The sequence below is a fragment of the Meriones unguiculatus genome, chromosome 2, assembly GCF_030254825.1.
Source record: "Meriones unguiculatus strain TT.TT164.6M chromosome 2, Bangor_MerUng_6.1, whole genome shotgun sequence".
Taxonomy (NCBI): domain Eukaryota; kingdom Metazoa; phylum Chordata; class Mammalia; order Rodentia; family Muridae; genus Meriones; species Meriones unguiculatus.
Genome location: NC_083350.1, coordinates 61,481,130 through 61,501,032, shown reverse-complemented (window position 1 = coordinate 61,501,032; position 19,903 = coordinate 61,481,130).

Below are 19,903 nucleotides of genomic sequence, written 5' to 3'. Positions count from 1 at the left end.
CCAAAATATTTATCTTTTTATTTACAGATAAGTGTAGCTCCCACTCTTATCCAAGAAGTTTCTTTTTGCAGAAAATAGAGACTGTGTTGTCTGGTTTTACGTTAACTTGATAAAAACCAGAGTAATTTGGAAAGAGCACTGGAATGTCCTGTGTGCTAGCCTGTGGTACATTTTATTGATTGTTATTGGAATGGGAGTGTCCAGCTCCCTGTGGGTAATTCCACCACTGGTCAGCTCTTCCTGGGTGTTCTAGGAAAGCAGGCTGGGCAAGCATTGAGGAACAAGCCAGTAAGCAGTATTCTCTCTCTGTGTGTGTATGTGTGTGTGTGTGTGTGTGTGTGTGTTTCTTCAGTTCCTGTTTCCAGCTCCTGACCTGGGGTTCTTGCCCTGGGTTCCCTCAGTGATGGAATGCAATCTGAGCGTTATAATATGGAATAGTCTCTTTCATTATTAAGTTTATTTTGGCCATTGTGTTTTCTCACAGAAATAGGAACCCAAAGACAGAGAGCATTATCTAAATATACAACAAGTCAAAATGTTGAGAAAAAAACTGACCATAGGGTGTCCAACTCCACAGATACATCTATAACACAGCCCTATACCTGAGGCCCAGAAAACTTTGCAGAAGAGGGGTGACAAAGTTGTAAGAGCTGAAAGATCATGTTATCTTCTGTGAAATAGTGCCTAAAGAAAGTGAAAAAAAGAGAAAACAAACTAGAGGTGCCAGGAAGAAGAGAAAGGATCTGGAAGAATTTGGGGGGGGGAGTCAGGGGTAAATAGGATTAAAATATGTAGTAAGAAATTCAGATATAATTAATTAAAATATTTCTATTAAAACAATTCTTAATTAGGGCTTCAGCAAGTACATCAAGGGATGGAAGGTAGAAGATACATTCTGTCCACAGCAACCTCCAGGGGAGCATTTCTTAGAATATACAGCAAGTGCCTTAATAATATAGAAATATTTCACAGAACCTCCCTTAAAGAAGTGGTTTTTTTTTTCCATCTAGGATAGAGGACCTTAAAAAGAGTGAACAAGAACATGAACTTTAGTAAGAAGGGAAGTGGGAGGGTCTCGGAGATATTAGGGGACATGAAACAATAGAATAAGCCACATTGCGTCTAACCTCTGTACCTAGCCAGATCTCACACATTCTTTTCCAGAGTCTAGCCTGGTGAGGCTCCCTGACATGCTCCCCAAATCAGCAGAACTAGCCCAAGTACTACATCTAGTACCATGACATTGTTTGGCTAACCTGCCTGTACTTCAACTGAGCTCTAGGCATCTGCCAGGACCCCGCTGATTTACCTCTCAACTCATAGGCCCATCCCATAATACAGCCAATCTATCTACCGAGCCAGATCTACCAGCACACTCAGCCTGGACTGGAGATACATGTTGTACACGGTCCCTTCTGTCCACCTCACTTTGTTCTACCTAAGATATTTCCACCCTCTAGATCAACCCATGCAACATACAACCTTTTATTTTTTTCTGCAACCCATTCTTCCCAAATCAGAAGAAGTCCACATGCTTAAATCTCATCATAAACATACAAACAATTTGAAACATTAATCCAGTGTTTTCTCTCCAAAACCTATCAATCTTTAAAATATGTGCAATGAGAATTACTTATATAAATTTCAGAGTTATATAAATAAATAACATAAATAATTAAATATTTATTATATAAGTACACAACACAGAGTTATAAAATCATCATAAACATCATCAAAGAATTAAAAAAAAAGCTTAAAGAAACACAGAGAACAGCTTAATAATGCCAAAGAAGAGAATAAATCCCTGAGAAAACACAAGCACAAGGGTGATAAGGATGAGTAAGCCTAGGCAGGACTTGGGGATAGAATTCAGTAGGGAGGCAGAATCATTGAAGAGTATGTAAGCTAAAATGAAGATGGAGTGAGAATGAACTAAGCAGAAGCTAAAATATCTTGACTTGGAGGTAAAATAGAGGACCCCAAAAGGAAGGGATATGAAAATTAAATACACATGCACACACACACACACACACACACACACACACACACACACACACAGAAGAAAAGAATGTACAGAAAATGTGGTTCAGCATTAAAATTCTTCAAATTAGAGACATTGATTAGGGGAAGAAGTCTAAGTCAGTGGTATAGACCAGATCCTCAACAAGATCAAAGATAAAACCTTCCACCCCAAACTAAGGAAACACACATCATATAGATACAATAATCACAAAGAAGATTAAATAGGCAAAACTGGAAACAACATGGAAAATCTCCATGACACACCATAGTTAAAAATATTAATATACAAAAATCAAACAAACAAAAATGTGTATTGAAAATTGTAAGAAATAAAATAGAAGTCACATATAAAGGAAAACCAACCAGAATCACAGGCATTTACTTAATGGAACCTCTGAAAGCCATAAGAATCTCAAGCAATTTATTCTAAGTCCTAAAAGACCGTAATGGCCAATCTAGGAGAATACAACCAAGTAAAACTATCTGCTAAAATCAAAGAAGGAAAAACTTCCCATGATATAAACAGCTTTAAAATGTTATATCCAACAAGCCAAACCTAAAGTAAATACAGAAAACAATATTTTGGGCTGATGAAATGAACATAGCAGAGAGACAGTGGAAAGAAATGCGAAGCCATAATTATTAAAACGCAAAGCACTACTGAGACTATAAAGGAAAATAGGAAAAAAAATCAACATGATGACCTCAATTAACACCTTTCTTATACTTCTAATTTCATTTGTGAATTTTTCCTTTTATTCCAATAATTTATTTCTCGCATAATATACTCTCTTTATTCTTTGCCCTCCTTCTGCTCCTCCAAACTCCACCTCACCTATTTGTCCTTAGAAATTAGAGAAACGCAAATCAATAAAACCTGGAGATTTTATTTTAACCCAGTCAGAATGATGAAGAGCAACAAAATAGCAAAGAATGCTGAAGAGGATGCAGGGAAGAGGAAAGTCCCATTCACTGTTGATGGGGTTGTGAAGTAGCACAGCCACTATGGAATCAGTGTGGAGACCCTCAAAATGCTGAAGTGAAATCCACCTTATGACTCCTTTTGCCACTCTTTGGCATGTGTTCAAAGGACTCAAAATTCCAATCACAGAAACTTGCTCTGTCATGTTCATTTTTGCTCTAGTCACGATAGCTAGGAAATGGGAACAACCTAAATGTCCTTTAAATGACAAATAGGTAATGAAAATGTGGTACTATATTACTGTCAAGAAGAGTAAAATCATGAACTTTGCATGTAAATGGATGTAACTACAGAAGATCATATTGAGTGATTTAACTCAGACTAGGAAAGTCAAACTTCTCCTATACCCTCCCATAGGAGATTCTTATTTCTAAATATTTTGATGTGAGTATATATCCTGGGGTAACAACAGAAATGAGGAAAATAAAAATGGACCATATCTAGTATTGGGGGTTTAGGGATTAATAAAGAGGATAATATCAGAGTACAATTAATCTAATTTGAAATACTGGAAAAGGACTGGAACTAATTAGGGAAGAGAAAGACAAATACAAAAGATAAAAGAGGTTAAAATAAGAGTAAGGATTTCAGTCTCAGAAAAGCCCATGGCAGCTCAGTATCCAAGTGGGCACCCTTGTAAGGGGAACAGGGCTTTCTCTGACATGAACTCAGTGGCTGTCTCTTTGACTGCCTTCCCCTGATGGGGAAGCAGCCTTGCCAGGCCACAGAGGAGGTCAATGAAGCCAGTTCTGATGAGACCAGATAAGCTAGGATCAGATGGAAGGGGAGGAGGAACTTCCCTATCTGTGGACTTGGAGAGGAGCATAGGAGGAGATGATGTAGGGAGGGTAGGATAGAGAGGGGAGGAGAGTGGGAGGTACACCTGGGATACAAAATGAATAAACTGTAATTAATACAAAAATAAGTTTAATTTAAAAAAAGAGTAAGGATGTCTAAAATAGTCATAAGGAAGCATGCTATTAACTACCTATCTTAAGAAACATAATATGCACAGTCTGTATGAATATGCATATATAGTTTAAATAAAAATTACTCATCTGGATTGACAATGCTCTCCCTTAAAGCCAAGGATCATGTAACCAAAACCATAACACCATACTTGAGAAGACACATTTTGAGTTGTTGGTCATGGTTGTCCAAGATTCTTTCAAAACATTGAAGACTGTTGGGATTGCCTTAGGTTATACCACAGGGGTGGAAGGTAAATTGCCAAATTGATGGAGAAAAGCCTAGAAGGTCTCAACCTTACATAAAGATCTAAAGGCAACCAAAACGTGCTGAGTGTAGAAGAAATACTCTCCCCAGGAAGAGAGAGAAAGGAGAATATTTCCCAGGAAGGAGCACAGTAAGTGCTTAACTAATACCAAATGCCATATGTAACAATAGTTGAGAAAAAGAAGAGGTCATCAATCTGAAAGATTGTCAAGGAGAGGTTTATGGGGGCGGGGGTTAGAGGGAGGAAAGGGAAGGGGTAAATAATGTAATTATGATAATCTTAAAAATAAAAGAAATAATAAAAATTGGAAAATAAAGTGTGTGAAATTCTCAATGAATAAATGAAAAGAAAATGGGATGTGCATTGGACGTATGACAGGAGTCTACTGCAGAAGGCATCTGAAAGACTCTACCTAGCAGCATTTCAAAACAGATACTAAGACTCATAACCAAACATTCGGCAGAAGGGGAGTTAGTATGACTTGGAAAGGGTAGGAGCTCCACAAGGACCAAATATATCTGGGCACAGGTTTTTTTTTTTTTTTTTTTTTTTTTTTTTTTCTGAAACTGTTTCTCCAACCAAGGACCATGTATGGATATAACCTAGAACCTTTGCTCGGAGGAAGCTCGTGGTAGCTCAATAACCAATTGGTTTTCCATAGTAAGGGGAACAGGGACTATTTCTGACAGGAACTCAATGGCAGGCTCTTTGTCCTCCCTACCCCCCAAGGGAAGAGCAGTCCTGCTAGGCCACAGAGGAGGACTTTGCAGCCAGTCCTGAAGATACCTGATAAAACAGGACTAAACGAAAGGGGGAGGTCCTCCCCAATCTGTGGACTTGGAAAGGGGCAGGAAGGAGCTGAGGGAGGGAGGGTGGGATTGGGAGGGAATAAGGGAGTGGGATACAGCTGGGATACAGAGTTAATAAAAATGTAACTAATAATAATAAAATATGATGTAAAAATAAAATTTCTTAGGGATAATAAAAAAAAGAAAGAAAATCCTCTCTTCTTGGTATGGCTGACCAGTCTGAGAAAATTGTACTGGACTGTGTTTAGTATAGGAAAGACATAGAATAGCATAATCCCTTTGCTTCCTCTGCATGTCACAGGGATTGGGGGCTTCTTTTAATAAACCTTTGGCAAACCCAAGTGATGCTACTGAAATATCTTGAAACCACGGATGTGTGTATCCTTTTTAGACAGGACACAGATGTCTCTAAAGCACTGTATCCAAAGCACAAAGCCTCGATCCATGTGTCTGTACTCTCTGGTCTAGCTATCCATTCTTGAAGAACACCTTCTGGCTTATGAAGGTTGATGCTGGAGCTAGGTTTGGGATCCTGGTTTATCTGTGGAGCCATATCTGCTGTTTATTGGCCTGGTCTTCCATGGTTGGTCAAGGATAGCTCTTGCAAGCCTCATTCTTGGTTCAGACCTGTGCATTTTGCAAAACAAACTGAGGAGAAATTAAAATATTTTTGTGATTTACCTCCCATATCATAGTCTCAAAATCCTTAAGTGCTTTTTTGTTGTTTGTTAGTTTAGTTTTGTTTGTTTGTTTAATGTTGTTTTCCTTTTGTTATGTGGAGGACAGGACTTTTTCAGAACAAACTGAGAACTGATGAGCTGTCTCCACACTGCAGCACTTCTTCCAGGCAAATGAGGATGAGGGACAAAGACCTTGATTACAGCCTCATTAGCTTTATGCAAAACTTCAGAATCCAGTCACAGCCATAGAAAACAGGAGCAATGGATTCCAACAAGTGGGACAGAGCTAGCAGGGAGGCTGCCAAGGTCAGCTACATGGTCTCACTGCTTTCATTAGACAGAATTTCTAGACTGGTAAAGGCAGTCTCCACGACTCCTTCAATTTGTTACCTACACAGAGCTCATTCCTGTCCTGCTCTTTGGGTCTAAAGCACTAATAATGTTGTTTCATAATATATATGGTATTTCATAGCTTAATATTATACATATTTGTAAGTTATTATATTTCTATGTTACATATAATATAATATTCATATTTTTATAATTCATACTTATACACTGCATATATCTATTTAATAATTGATATATTTTTATGTCTTACTATATTTCCACATATGGTTAGCTCTGGGTACCAAGACATTTCATATACATAAATTCAGTCAACTTCAGCTCAAAATATTTAGGAAATGTAGGCTAGGTTTAGGGAAATGTATTTTTGCTGGCTAGCTTTATGTTAACTTGACATAAGCTGGAGACATCATAGAGAAGGGAACCAGAGTTGAGAAATAATTGAGTTGAGAAATACTGAGTTGAGAAAAACTGTAACATTGAATTTACATAAGTCAATTGAGCATTTCCAATATTAGCAGTTGATGTGAGATGGCTCAGCCTAATGTGGATGGTGATACCTCTGCACTGATGAGCTTGGGTGCCATAAGAAAGCAGAATGAACCAGCCATAAAGAGCAAGTCAGTAAGCAGCATTCCTCCATGACCTCCATCAGCTCCTGCCTCCAGGTTCCTGCACTGTTTGAGTTCCTGTCCTGGCTATCTTCCAAAACAGACTGTGATGTAGAATTATAACCCAAATAAGCCCTTTCCTCCCCTTTGCTTTCTGTCTATGTGTTTCATCACAGCAGTAGAAAGACCTAACTAAGACAGTATTGCACATATACTGAAGAAGCTGCCCGGGAAAGGAATGTAGAGATTGTTTTTCCTGCTCATTAGTTCCTAAACAATGCACTGCAACAAGCATTTGTGTAGCATTTACATTATGTTAGGTGTTACAGGATGTGGAGTAATGATTTAAAGTACAATGGAGAATGATCATACTATATGAAACTGCAAGCCATTTTGTACAGATATTTGAGCTTTCACAGATTCCTCTATTTTGAGGCTTCCCTGTGGATGATTATGGAATGACTGCATTTACAAATTCATCTCTTAGGCCTTATGGTAAGTCCTCGTTGAATAAGCTCTCTTACCAAGCTCCATAGCTAAGCTGTCCTCATAGGGTATTCCCAGTGAGAATGAGTCAGTCAAAGCAAGTGTAAGAAGAGGCAGTGAGTCAGGGCACTATGGGTAAGGGTTCAGATGAATGTATCAAGTGGGTGGGCAAATCAAAGTTAATTTCAAAAGTAGAAGCTGACAAAGTCACTAGGCCTTATTCCTTTGGTTGTACAACAGCAGGAAAGTTCCAGATTTTCTCTCAACATCTATTTGTGCTACAAATACATAGCACATCCTGGAGGCTAAAGAATGGGAAGTGCTTAGGTGCCTGGAATCCTTACTAACAAAGAAACTAATTCATTAATTTAATTAAACACATGACCAAATAGTAGCCATACCACATATATCTTCTCTAACAAAAGGGTCCAAAACTCATTGCAAATTCTTTTGACTTATTAAACCAAATTATTCAATTCAGTAAGTAGAACGGAAAGGCCCTGAGCTAGGAGGAGGGGTACTTCTGATGTCATTCTAGGCTATTCCAGTTAGAAAAACTTAAAAAAAATGGTTCATTAGGCCACACACACACACACACACACACACACACACACACACACACACACAGGAGCCTAGGAGCTAAAAGAGGCTTAACAAGAGCCAGGCCTACATGGTGGATTTGCATGCCTGTCTCAACTCCATAATCCATTTCCCCTGCCTGATCCAGCACAAGAAGCAGTAATGTACGGAATGGAAACTCATGCATCAATGCAAGCTTTTGAGTGTGAGACCATCTATGCTCTCCAAACTTTGTAGGTGGCATTCTGCTTTGTTAGCTCCAAGCATCACCCATAAGAGTGCAAAATTTATCAGAAATGTATTTTTAAGTAGTGATTATTTGCTATTCTTTGGTGAAAAGTCAGGGCCTAGTGACTGAATAAAAATTATGTACAGTGGTTCTGAATAAGTCACCCAAATAACAAGTTTCATGAAGAAAATCTATACACATGTCTTTGTCATCTTCTTAATCAGTGAGAATAACCTTGTGGACTTGAAGCCCATATTGGATTTTTTTTTAATTTTTAAGTAATTTTATATATTCACTTGTATCCCAGCTCTAGCCCTCTCCCTCTTTCCCTTCCAATCCTCCCCTCCCTCCCTCATCTCCTCCCTGCCCCTTTCCGAGTCCACAGAGAGAGGAGGTCCTCCTCTCCTTCCATCTGACCCTAGCTTATCAGGTATCTTCAGGACTGTGCAATGTCTTTATCTGTGGCCAAGCAAGGCTGCTCCTCCCTCGGGAGTGGAGGGGAAGCTCAATGAGCCAGTCATTGAGTTCATGTCAGAAACAATTCCTGTCCTCCTTACTAGGGAACCCACTTGTATACTGAGCTACCATAGGCTATGTCTGAGCAGGGGTTATAGGTTATATCCATGCATGGTTCTTAGTTGGAAAAACAGTCTCAGAAAAGACCCCTGTGCCCAGATATATTTGGACTTTGTGGGGCTCCTGACCCCTCTAGGTCATACTAACTCCTCTTTCCTTCATATGATTTCTTGCACTCTGCCGAAGGCTTGGTTATGGGTCTCAGCATCTGCTTTGATACACTGCTATGTAAAGTCTTTCAGGTGCCTTCTGTGGTAGGCTCCTGTCCTGTTACTTGTTTTCTCCTCCTTCCAATGTCCATCCCCTTTGTCTTTCTAGGTGAGGATTGATCATCTTACCCCTGGTCCTCTTTCTTGTTTATCTTCTTTAGGTATATAGATTTTAGTATGTTTATCTTATCTTACAGGTCAGTACTCACTTATAAGTGAGTATATACTGTGTGTCTCTTTCTGCTCCTGGGATATTTCACTCAGGATGATATTTTCTAGATCCCACCATTTGCCTGCAAAATTCATGATTTCCTTGTTTGTAATTGTTCAGTAGTATTCCATTGTGTAAACGTACCACAATTTCTGTATCCATTCCTCTGTTGATGGACATCTAGGTCGTTTCTAGGTTCTGGCTATTATGAATAAAGCTGCTTCATATTGGATATTTTTACAAAGAATACAAAGAGAGTGAAAACTGGAGCCATTTCCCAACAAGGCTTAGGGAAAGAGGTTTGTGATTATGTTGCTTTAAGAGAAAGCTAGCCTAGATAAAAAGGACAAGCAGCTCTTACCACAGGCTGTGGCCTTTCACAGCCTGTGAATTTGGAGGTGTTCATATGGGCATCCATGCCCCTTCCCTCTAGCCCATGAGTACACTGTGTGATTGAATTAAATTTCATTAGGAAGCTAACACACACACACACACACACACACACACACACACATGGTGTGTGTGGTATGGGTTTGTAGGGAGTTGTTTGAGCCTTATCATAATTGTGTGGCTGCATCACTAGGGTTCTAGAGCTTCTCCTTGGCCTCCTGCATTCCATTAGTAAGGTAGATGAGCAATGGAATTTATGTCACAGCTAATTCCCCACTGGACCCCAAGAAAATGCTTCAATTACAGATTCAACTTAAAAAAAGCTTCAGTTAACTCAACACAATAAAGTAATAACTTCTGTAGCCACTGTTGAGGCACTGAGTAGTTCTTGTGTCTTGCATAACAAGCCCCTCATCTATGCTGACTTAAATATTTCTCTCTCTGTGCCTTCTAAGCTTATATTCCTCCTGTCCATATGTTAGAATCAGAACAGGCAACGTTCAAACATTTGACCAGGCATGTGTTTTGAAGACTTGGTCCATAGCTAGTGAGAAGTTGCAAACTGTAGGAGGTAAGGTCTTGTTGGTATAAGTAGGACATTCAGGTGTACCTTTGTCCTCAAGTTCTTCTATAGTTCCCTACTTTCTGTTCATCATTAGCTGATTATCTGCTACATGTTTAGCTTCCAACACTGCTCTGCCTCACCACAGGCTCAGAATCAGCATATCCAACAGTGAAAACTCTGAAACTACAAGCCAAGCCAAAAGAATAATGTGTTCTTTTGTGTTTTTTTTTTTAATTTTTAGTAAGGTATTTTGTTGGACATTTTAAAACAATGATGCAAAGTCTAATAGACCAGATATTTAAGGGAGCATTTACCTGAGGACAGAAGATAGTCTTGCAGCTTTCTGCATTTTTCCCCGTGACCATGATTTGGCTTTCCTTTCTGACTTATTTTTCTCCATAGGTACTCTGATGACCTTAAAACCATAAAAATTGAGAGACATATGTTTCTCCCACTCCCAAATCAGGAATTGGTTCTGGATAGCCAGTTTATTTCAGTGTTCCCATAAGTGTACCTAAAGCTGATGGGCACAGTTGATAGGAACTATGAGAATACATCAGACTCACAGAACATTCTAGCCAACATTCTTGCATGGAGAGGCATGGATTCATGAGTTCCCCCTCTAACCGAGGAGCTACTGGCAGTTGATAGCTTTGGGGGAGGCTGAATTAGTGTTACTGAAGGGCATGATAGTAGGTTGACCACACTTGGTGGATGGTTTCCACACTTGGAATATATAGATAGATCCCACAGATTGCACTCAGTGTGTTATTAAGAAGAAGATGGGAAATTGGGACATGAGGTAGTTAGAGGTGGCTCTGGGAGAAGCAAGGGGGCATATAATACATGTATATTATGAGCAATAATCAAAGAATTAATAAAATATATTTTAGTAATTACAAAAATATTAAAAATTATTTAAGAAAATTTTGAACTTAAATATATTTTGATGATATTCTTCCCCTCCTATAAATCCTTTCAGATCTTATCTCCTTCCCTACCCATCCAACTTTAAATTCTTTCTTAAAAACACACAAGAAGGACCTGTAGGGGACGAGACCACTGCAAGAAGACCAATAGAGTCAACTAATCTAGACCCATGGGGGATTACACAGATGGAAGCTCTAACCAAAGAGCATACCTGGACTGGACCTAGGCCCTATATATACATGTAACTAATAGGCAGTTTGATATTCATGTTGGTCTCCTAGTAAGTTGAGCAGGTGGTGTCTATGACATTGCCTCTGTTGCCTGCTTTCCATTGTTTGCCCTAGTTGGGCTCCCTCATCTGGTCTTAGTGAATGAGGAGGAGCTCAGTCCTGGTGTGATTTTATGTGCTGGGGTGGCTCCCCTTTTCTGAGGACAAGTAGAGGGGAATAGAGTGAAGAGGGTAGAAGGGAGGGAGGGGGAGGGGAGGAGGGAGGGTGCTATGATTTGGATATAAAATAAATATACAAATTAAAAAAAAAGAAAATTGGAAAAACATACAAAATAGCACCCAATATAACAGCAACCCCCCAAACCAAATGAATAAATAAATAAATAAATAAAGCATATCAAAACTAAAACAAATGAACAAACAAATAACAACAACAACGACAAATCCACAAACTGTAACCAAATAAAAGCAAAAACAAAACAACTATGTTCAGGAGTGGTTGACCAACATATAACTGGATTCCATAGTTGTTTTGTGTTTGCCTTTATTTGGATACAGTTTGTGGTTGCTTTTTTTGTTATTTTTTTTGTTTTAGTTTTTGATGTGGTTTATTCATTTATTTATTCATTTAGTTTGGGGAGGGTTTGATGGAAAAATGCAATGTATGGCTGAGTGTTCCAAGGTTTCTCATTGTCTGCATAATATCTGGCTGTGGGTCTCTGAGCAGGATGAAGCTTCTCTGATGATGGCTGAACAAGGCACTGATTTACGAGAATAGCAGAATATCATTAGAAGTAGTTTTATCACTACATTTTTTTTTCTCTTTTTATACCAGTATTATTTGGCTGTACCCTAGGTCTCTGAGCTAACTAGTCTCAGATTCTTGGTCACCCAAGATATATTCGGTGTGTGATCCATCTTCTAGAGTGAGATTGAAGTCAAATCAGTTATTGATTGGTTACTCTTATAAGCCCCAGCATATCTTGCAGACAGGACGCCATTTTATATAAAGGGATTGTGGCTGGCTTGGTATTTATATATCTATCTACCTTTCTTCCTTTCTTCCTTCCTTCTTTTCTTCCTTTCTTCCTTCTTTTCTCCCGCCTTTCTTTCTTTATTTTTTTTTTTTTTTGAGAGTATTCAGAATACATTCCTGTACCAAAGACACTGGAACATAGAGGTGAAGGCTCTATGTAGATACTGACTTGACATTTCCAAATTTAATAAGCTGTGTAGGTGCTGTGTTCAACAGTGAGGTCTTGCTGTCAGTTTGTAGAGGGTCACTGATAGTCTTGGCCTGGGATGTTTGCAGATTTCTGTGGGGTCTCTTTGGCCAACAATTCAATTAGATGTAATCCAATCCCTGTACTGGAAACTTCGTTTGGTGAAAAGAGATGTTAATTGGGACTTTGTCTTCCCTTTTATTTAGGAACTTCATTTAGAACACATTCATATATGTATATATTTTAGCAAGTTTCTACTGTATTAGGTTTCCATACTATCCCTACACTGACCCTTCATTTTAGCTGTCTCTCCCTGTATAACAAGCTCTTCTGTCTTCTCCCTCTACACTTGGTGCATCCTTTTCACTCTCCCCAATCTTGCCATAGTTATCTATTCTATTTTCATTTTCTAACAGCATCTAGCTTTTCCTTATAGTCTTTTACTCTATATCTACCCTCTAGGTATTATATAGCTTGGTCATGATTGCCTTCACAGCTAAAATCTCCATATAAACAAATATATAGTGTATTTATATTTCTAGGTCTAAGATGCCTCACTCAGGATGATTTTCTTCCAGTCATGTATCTTCCTGCAAATTTTATGATGTCATTTTTTTTTGTTTGTTTGTTTTTTGCATGGCTGAGTAGTACTCCCTTGTGAAACTGTATCACATCTTATTTCATCCATTCTCCTGTTGAGGGACATGTAGGTTACTTTCTATTTCTGGCTATTATGAATAGAGCAACAATGAACATGATTGAGTGTCTTCTGTGGTAGGATGAAGTATCATTTGGGTATATGCCCAAGAGTGGGATAGCTGGATCTTGAGGTAGATTGATTTCCATCTTTCTGAGGACAACACCGATTTACATAGTGGCTGTATGAGTTTCCACTTCCATCATTAATGTGAGTGTTCTTCTTACTCCACCTCCTTGTCAGCATGAGATGTTGCTTGTTTCGCTGTCTTAGTCATTCTTGCATGTATTAGAATAAATCTCAAAGTTTCTCAGCCATCTGAGTTTCTTTTATTGAAAATTCTCTGTTTAGATCTGCATCTCATTGTTAAGTTTTTGAACTCTAATTTCTTTAGTACTTTATACATGTTGAATATTAGTCCTCTATCACATGTTGAATCACTAAAAAAAATCTTTGCATTCTGTAGGATGATGATTTGTCAACATTACAGTGTTCTCTACTATATAGAGGCTTCTTAGTTTCTTGAGGTCCCATTTATTAATTGTTGATCTTCGTGCCTTTGATAATACTGTTCTTTTCAGAAAGTCTTTCTTATGCCAATGAGTTCAAGACTATTCCCTACTTTCTTTTCTACCAGGTTGAGTATATCCTATTTTTCCAATGGTCTTTGATCTATTTGGTGTTGAGTTTTGTTAAAGATGATAAGTATTGAATATATTTTGTTTCTTTTACAAGCAGCCATCAAGTTTGGCCAGTATCATTTGTTGAAGATTCTGTCTTTTTTCAGTGTTTAGTTCTAGCATTTTCATTAAAAAATCAGATATCCATTGCACTGTGGATTTGTATATATGTCTTCAGTTCTATTTCATTGATCGATGTGTCTGTTTTTATGCCAATACCATGTGGTTTTTATTATTATTTTTCTACTACAACTTGAAATCTAGGATGGTGACATCTCTAGCTGTTCCTAAATGATTCAGGATTGTTTTAGCTGTTCTCTCTCTCTCTCTCTCTCTCTCTCTCTCTCTCTCTCTCTCCTTGTATGTGTGTGTGTTTGTGTGTGCGAGTGTGTGTGTGTGCATATGAACCGGAAAATTGTCCTTTCAAGGTATGTGAGGAATTGTGTTTGAATTTCAAGGGAGATTGCATTGAATCTGTAGATTGTTTATGGTAGGATGGCCATTTTTTATATATTAATCTTACTAATCCATTAGCATGGAAGATCTTTGTATCTTCTTTCTTCAATGACTTGCAGTTTTTATCATATAAGTCTTTTACTTGCTTGGTTAGAGGTACCCAAAGTTATTTTATATTATTTGAGGTTATTGTGAAAGATGTTATTTCCCTCATTTCCTTTTTAGATGGCTTGTCATTTATATATGAGAGCAATACTGATTTTTGTGAATTAATTTTGTATCTAGCTCTTTGCTAAAAGTGTTTATCAGCTCTTGGTATTTTCTGATGAATTTAAAAGGGGAATTATATGCACACATAATGCTCTCATATTTTACAAGGTCTCTGAAGCAGACATTGAAAACAGGGTGCTTCAGTGCCCACTTCTAGCTAGATTGAAACTCTAAGCCTTACTACAGTTACATTTTATTGTATGTTCTTATGGGTTTTGATGTTCTCTGCAACACTTTTGGATTTACTTTATAATAAAAGTCTCTTAATAAATGTGTGAATTTTCATTGCAATGTAGCTTTCTGTCTGTATTGATAGACACACAGGTGAGGACTGATTCTTTTACAAATAACTAGCTTAGAGCTGGCTCTGGTGTGAGCAGGCTAGGCCATTCATAGACATGGAATGGGAATGTGCGAAGACAGTGGTAATGGAGGAAAAAGCTGCTTATGTGTGCAGGAGAGCTGGGCCAAGGTTTATCAGACAGGTGACAGGCAGAGTTGAGGGATACAAGTTTCTGTATAATGTGCACTGTTAAATTTTATATGCTTGATATGCTGGACTCTGTGTTGCTCCATGAGTTCTGTCATCCACAGCCACCAAGAGCACAACTTTCTGTTATGATAGCAGCAACTATGACTAATGCTGACTCTAATATTCGTCCTAAGTCAGCATTGTGAACTGATACAACCTGCCCACAGTATAGACGTCGTCATTGGTCTCATGTGAGAGTAAGCTGATACATTTTGTGCAGTCCAAGTCTTATTGTGCAGCAGAAAGTAGGTTTTCAGCAAGCTGGTGCCATCGTCAACAGAGGCTTAATGCTGCATGAACAAGTTTGCACTAGCTATTTAATGTAGGCCTTCTGTGCTAGTTTTATGGCCTCCCTGTTACACCTAATATCCACAACATCTTTTTTGGCATGAGTTTCTTTTTTTGTTCTAACTATTTAAGCTGTGTCTCTTTATGTAGTGGATCTGGGCTGTGGTTCAGAGACTGTCCTGAATTGCTGAAGACTATCTTCATGAAATAGCATCCTTTCTCTGAGTGAAAGCTAAAGGGACTGCTAGGTTCCTGGGAAGGGGACGTTTGTGAGCCCAGCTCCTCTGGCAGACATTTTGATACTTTGTATGTTGATGTATTCAGAGCTTCTGCTCTAGCATTTTCTTCTGATTTTAGCAAGGATTACATCACATGGTTCTGTGAGTGCTATGTGTACCTCCAGGAGTAGTTATGGTTGACAATGATTTAGCCATCTTTATTTTCCCTGTAGGCATTGTCTGGGAATCATTTGAGATGGTTAGCATGCATTTAGGAATCATCATTCTAGGCTTGGCTGGCCTAGGAATAATTCCTTCCTAATGGGCTTCTAAGGGGTTCACATGATTGTCAACAAGATAGCATACAGTAAGCATGTGAATGTGTGGGTGGGGGGGAGGTACATGGACTTTGTCACCTAGGAAATTGGATTGGAGCTAGAGTGAGGTCAAGACTTTCCAAACCCTGAAAATCTCAATCTTGAGAGGGGAGGGGAAGAATCCCTCCCTCCCCCATCTGTGCCTGCATGCCCTGGAGCATGTAGCCTCCACAGTTCTTGAGGTAGTCACATAGCCTAGCACTTGAAATTCCTCTCCATGCAAATAAATCCCCACCATCTCAGTCCAAGTCAATAATATGCACCCACTGTGAATATCCCTTCTCACTGCGCAAGGTTCATGTAGCCCTTGTTCATCCCAAAGAAAGCGCACAAGCTGTTTCACTGAATATTGTCTAAGAGCTGCTGTTTCACTGGGAAAGGTCACAGCTGAGAGAGCAGTAACACTAGAATCCTTGGAGAAGAACCCTCCTCCCTTTCCCCCCAGCACTCCCAGAGGGGCAAGGATCCTTCAGACCCCACCCATTCCAGCTCCTCTTCAACCCTCCCAGCCCTGTGTGCAATAGGTGACTGGACGCTGAGAGGGAAGAAGCAGGGTATGGAACCACAATGATACATGCATGCATGTGTGAGTGTACAGGTGTGTGTGTGTGTGTGTGTGTGTGTGTGTGTGTGTGTGTGTAAGAGAAAGAGTGAGTTTTGGAGCCACTTAGTATTCCAAGTAGGGCAAGATGATAGTAAAGTGAGAGATCCTTTCTCAGGTCTGTTTAGGAGTACAGTCAGCAACAGAAACTTTGTACCTTGAGTACTAGTCCGATTTGCAGAGTTTAAATCCCAGCCCAGCATTTCCTAACTGGGGCCTTGGGCTAGTTATTCAATCTCATAGGTTCTGCTTTTTCTCTCCTGTGAAGTGTACAGCTGAATGCTTACTGTAAGGCCCAGCAGAGAAGTCTGTGTAACATCCGAGAATAACAGGTAGAGAAGATACTCACAGAATAGTCTTTTGCTGTGCCTGTCATGCATCCATCCCTGAAAACACACACACACACAAAACACAGAGTGAATAAGAACTATAGTTAGTTTCCCTTTCGAGATTATTTGTGAACAGAGTCACAAGAGACCTCTCTGCATGAGCAGGGCTGTCACAAGAGTCTGTGGAATTTGAAGCAAGCCTGAGACATGGGACCAATATCCAGGGTTCAATGCTTTGCTGCTCTTCCAGAACATGGCCTCTCTTCTTCTGTAAGAATGGGCAAATAGGTAGTGGAATCACAGGAAGCCAAGTGTGTCTGTGATTATGTCAGTTTTACCTGTAAGTCAGCCTTTATAAAATTCTGATGGTTGGTGTTCCAAAAGGTCATATAGAAAGGGCTATTTCTGATAGAAATTACTCATAGCAGATTAATGTATGCTCTTTTCATGGTTTCACCACCTGTCATAACATCTACAATCTACTTTTTCCATATCCCCTCTTCCTTTCAGAGGCCATCTTGTATCATTCCTTCATTTTGAAGCCCCTTATAGCTACCCCACATCCAATTTTGCCAATTCTTCTCTGGAACAGACTCATCTCAAGTCCTCTGAGTCTGGGATTAGAAGAAAGTCAGGAACCAAGATGGTACCTGAGTACTGTATCAGTGCACCAGGTTCTTACTTCCTCTTCATTGATGTCATCAAGGATTTTTCTGAACATCTCCTGAAACTGAGGGATTCCAACAGACATTACAGGGTATTGAAGTCAGGGTAAATCTTTAAGCAGTATTGAAGCTAATAGCTTGCCTTATTGGCACAGTCTAGGCTGTTATCTGAACTCTTCCTACCCAACTCCTTATAATAATAGCTTCACAGATTCACAGATGACTAAGTCACTGCAGATCTGTTACAAGTACTTGGAGGAGGAAAGTTCACTTGGTCAGTACTGCCGTTCCATAATGCCCAGAACATCTCCTGCATAGGAAATGCTGTTGAGAAGATTTATAATCAAACCCAAATCCTCTCATATTGACTAGTGTAGGTCCATCTATACCAGAGACTTCCCAATACCAAAAAGGATGGCTATATGGGGGAGAGTTATATTATCTGACTAGAGTGTTAGCTAATGCAAGACATTGCAAGAATCCAGCTGAGTACTGGGGTCAGAAAGACTTTTGCCATGCCTTTCATATCCTATAACCCGGCTCCCTGAGCACTATTGGTGCAGTCTGATGAAATTCAGGTGATTGAAAAAAAATCTAATTAATATGGTCTTAATTACGACAGCAATAATACCTACCTCTCAGCATGAGAACGTAAGATATTAAGTTAGTAATGCTAAATTTCCCAATGGTGATAAGACCCTTTAAGATGAGTTAATTTGAATTTACTGATACAAGAGAGCAGAAATAGGTATATTCGAGAGATTCCAAAGGGGCAAGCAAACATCTCTATGTCAGTTAATTGTGCAGTCAATCATCTGGCAATCTAAGAAATTATGGTGGGCACTAGTTATAGAAAAGTAGAAGATGATGCCTGTTTTTCATTTCATGTCTATGGACGAATAACAGGCAAAATCATAGATCCCATTGGCCTCTCCTAAGCTACATTGCCAATACTACTTTGGTATAGTGTTCTCCTCTTACCATTTATGCTCTATTACTTGTTTCAAACTTGATTGCTATGGCTGACTAAGAATGTGCTTGGCTTTTCAGATGTGCTGTCCTCTAAAAAGCAGGGGTTTCCTTATCTCTCGCTTTGTATCAACAAAGCACAGCATTGGCATTTAGTTCACACCCCGTAATATTTTCTTCTTACAACCGAAGAGTAACTACAAAATCTGTCACTGTGAGCTCTGATACTAGTGAAAGCTTTACTGAAGGAAGAAGAACCTGAGAAAGGAAAGTTGGAAAAATTAAAGACAAGTATAAGTAGGTAGAATGGCTTGTTTGGGGGCACCTGAGAAGATGGGAGAATTTACTGCTCATTACTCAGGAGATGGGAAAACAGTGGTATTATGTCTACCCTGGTGGAGGCAATTTCAACTGTTCTAAGAATATTGTACTGAACATGATATTAAGATGCATAATGGGTTCTCTCCAGGTGGATCTGTGTCAGCCACACAGCTAGACCCCCACAATTATCCTACTGGTACACCAGCTTTGCTCGGTTTTTCCAGGCAATCTCAGATGAAGGCAAGATTTCTATCTGCCATCTTCCTCAGGAATATAAAATTGGTTCAGTCAATGTACTTATGGACCAAATTATCATCTGTACAATACCAAACAGTCTTTAGTTTTTATCTGCATTCTGGAGCTTGCAACTAGGACACAAACTACAATTAATTGTTTGTCTTATATCCCATTCTTTGTCTAGTCTCATACCTGAACTTCAGTGTTGGAATTCAAGGCCTGAAATTAATTGTAAATATTATTAATTGTCCTTTCACAAAGGTGGATCTTGCAAAAACAAACAAACAAACACCCCAAAGGCATAATCATAATTATCCTGCTTTCATTAGATGTGGCCATTTCTTAGTAGGAATCTTATATCCAGTTGGTTCTTTTATCAGTAATACCTACTACTTTCTACCTGATCTCCACCTCATACTCACCCATGACATTACTCCAGTCAGCCAGTTGCATCCACCTGTAGAAACCAGAGAGTAGTCCTCCTTTTTATGATAAGAAAATGTGCTTCTTACGGCTGATTTTTGCTCACCCTGTTTCTGAATGCAAGCCCTCTTGTAGCCCCCACAAATACTCTTATCTTCCTACTCCAAGATGGGGTCCATTTGCCTAATAGTGCCAATATCATTTACTCAGGCTGTATCATGCATACCTTTGGCCATTTATTACTACTGAGTCTGAGGGATCACCCCTTGACTAGTAGTATGAATAAAAAGAATTCAGAGCCAAGGTCACCATTTTCTAGTGCTTTGATGTACCAAATAATCTCATGATTTTTCCTAAATTTTTGGCAGAGGGAAAGGTGGTATTTATCTTGCTGTCTCTCCCCAGTTAGCATGAATCTTGTGTTAGTGATTACTTTGGACTGACGGTTGCCTAAAATCCATGTAAGTAGGATGTATGTGATGTTTGCGTGGAGACATTCTGCCATACTCTGTATCCAGTTGTCA